Source organism: Toxorhynchites rutilus, chromosome 3, assembly GCF_029784135.1.
Source record: "Toxorhynchites rutilus septentrionalis strain SRP chromosome 3, ASM2978413v1, whole genome shotgun sequence".
Taxonomy (NCBI): domain Eukaryota; kingdom Metazoa; phylum Arthropoda; class Insecta; order Diptera; family Culicidae; genus Toxorhynchites; species Toxorhynchites rutilus.
This window is the reverse complement of record NC_073746.1, coordinates 16,400-19,635: the sequence shown is the minus strand read 5'-3', so window position 1 is coordinate 19,635 and position 3,236 is coordinate 16,400.

Sequence of the window (3,236 nt, the reverse complement as noted above, 5' to 3'; positions counted from 1 at the left end):
GACCGGTCCCTTAAATCATGCTAATTGAAGCGACGACATTTACATATTCGAAATAATATTTATAGGCACCGTTGTACACGAGGTGTCAGCTGGAAAGCCGACTTGTTGTGGGTTGGTGTCACAGCGAGCAGCGAGGGTTTTCGTGAGCCCAGCCCAGACACGGCCATTCGAGGCGTGGTGAGCGTTATAAATATATTATTGCTTCCAATCCTTCGCCCGTCTGAGGACCGTTGCTGTGGGCACCCACATGTTCTAAAATGGCAATACATGCTTTATGCTGCGATGGTGCTCTTGTTGGACCCAGAACATAGCTTTTCACCGATGCTACGTTATTTTGTTATTATAATTGTGGCCGATGCATAGGCATCGGGATACAAAGGAAGATTGATATTCCACTTTTGACCGCGATGAATCAATCCTGGACAGGAAATTGAACACGCTGTGTGTGGAGGATGATACAAAGAACTAAACGTTTGCTTCGAAGTATTGAACTTACATTATTTCGTTAGAAAGTAATTGCCATCGTTCCATAGGCGGTCATAAAAACACAGCACAAACGCAATAGTCTATACCGGGAAGCAATAAATACAATGGTAATGTCTACTACAGGGGACAGCCCTATTCGAGGACCAATTCGGCCGAGGCCGAGGAAGATGGTCAACTCAATAATAATGATAAGCTGGTTTTATTAGTATTTTTCTTTGTCCGATAGAAAATAGGTCCAAGGGAGCGGCACTAACGAAATGTCAGCTTCCGAAACAATAACGCGCCAAAGCGGAATTGACCGCATCGAAAAGCGGAAAACTTGAGTATATATAATAACAACATGGCCCAGCACAAAAGTATGCTTCAGCTATGCTTGACACCGGGAACGACGGAAAAGCCGTGAAGAAGTACGGAGAGGCAAGTGGTGAAACGACTGTTAATGAAATTGCAATAACAATAATCATAACGGCGACATCGGCAATAACAGCACCGAGTAGGTTGATAATGAATTCCGCTGAAGAGTCTCATCTCTTTTGGCTTATGTCGCCGAGTGACAAACTTCGGGCGGATTGGCCCGGTTTCACTTTTATTTTTATCGCAGAGGGATGAATGATTCATCCTGGTGTCTACAAAGGGCCGTTCGGATTGAGGTTGGATAAAAACTTTGATACTCACGACCTTCGAAAATTCGATCAAATATCAGTTATCGTTGAACCTGAATTAAATCTAATGGAAGCAATGTCGTCATATGACTTCTGTTTGCTGGATCCATTACAGCGTAGATGGTGATAGAAATGATTGGCGTTTAAACCTGGGATCCCACTCGGTATTGTCATGAATTCTGATAAAAAAAAACCCGGAGAGCACGTGTCGGCGGGACGTTCTGGTGGAACAAGAAGGGATAACATTAAACAACGAGATCTCGCTACAGATGCTTCATTAATTATGTACATCATTACTCATTTTGAATAAGTATTTATGAACATGTGGTTAGGGGAGACGAAAAAAAGTCACAGGAGGGGTGTGTCCGAGACACGACCGCATAGTCGACGTAGGATTCCGTTAGGCTATCTGTTGATTTTGGATATGTTTGAAGAATTACATCGTTAAAATCATTGATAATAATTTGGTGGCCCTGAAAAGGGCAATTTCGGTTGGTTCACTTTTCGAATATTTCTTCACTTTTCCAATTTTTTCTCGCAGCATGAACTTTCCTTAGGTAAAAACTATGGATGGGTTATACCTATGATATAACCGCAAGGTTGACGTAGGACTACCGTTGGCTTAGTAATCATTTGTGTTTTTTCTATTAGCAATAATCGCACTTCGAATGTTCCTCATTGGGTACGATATCGCCGCTGCGCAAAGCTGTTGATTAAACTAGTGAATGAATGGAACAATTCACGAATTCAATTGCAAACAAATCCCAATTTAGGTCAATTCATGCATTATGGTAGTGGTTATCGCAGTAAATAGTTATCAACATTTTGCCTAATCATCAAACGGTATGCGTAGAAGTTCAGTGAGCTGGCGACATGATGAAATATCTTCAAATGTAGTCTTGAATAACCGAGCCAAAGCGTTGCATTTGTACCCGCGTTTGTAGACCGTGTTAGAAAACCGCATTCTGGAGTGTAAAAATGCATGGGGGTATAAAAAGTACTGCCGAGATCTGGAATGCCGATTTTCCCAACTTATTGGTTTCGGAATCTGTGTTGTAAAAACACATTCCGGTTTGCGAAAACGCAAGCGAGTACAAAAGTACTCGCAGCTTGCATCTCATTTGCAATGCCAATTTCCCCAGGCTCCATGGTTTTGAAGTCTGTATTAGGGAAACATTCCGATTTGCAAAAGCGCAAACGAGTACGAAAGAATCCACTGCTTGTATCTATTTTGCAATGCCGATTTCCCCTGGCTCCATGGTTTTGAAGTCAAGAAAATATTCCGATTTGCAAAAGCCCAAACGAGTACAAATGTACTCGCTACTTGCATCTATTTTGCAATGCCAGTTTCCCTAGACTCCATGGTTTGAAGTCTGTGTTAGGGAAATGTCCATTCATTCCTGCGATGGTACCTAAATCGCTTTTTTTGTTTTTTTTTTCTTTCTTTCTTTATTAAAGAGATTTTCAGCCAAAGGCTGGTTCATCTCTAAAACCTAAATCGCTGTTCAATTATAACTGAGTGGATTTCCGAGCGGCGCTCGCTTATATACCGATTGGTGATTCCTGTTTTGAAAGCAATTTTAACTTGTTTCAATAGTTTTTGGATCAAAAAGTAACAAGTATATAACGCGTACACATTTTATCTTCCGAATAAAGTGTTTATCATACCATTTCGTTTAGTTGTTTAAGAGCTATTGACGCTGAACATCTCGGTCTCCGGCGTTACGCTTTCGTTTTCGAAACTTTGATTTTACACCCCGGTATAGAATTTTTTGACGTAGGATTACGTCTTTCGGGAACATATTGGGGTACAAACTGAAAATCGAAAATCGAGCACATCGTGAAAATTGTCCAATTTCAAACACTTATTGCTCAGTCATTTCATGATGGATTGATGAAATTTATGCGTCAATCGATTTCGATACTTCATAACAATTTTTATTTTGAAGAAAATATATGTCATGAAACTAACTATCGAACAATTGAAAAATCTCAACCCCTATCCTAACGGAAATACCCACTTCTGATTGGTCGAATTGACGAGACATGCAGCGGGTCCCTAACAGAGACATCAAACCCCAGCTGCCT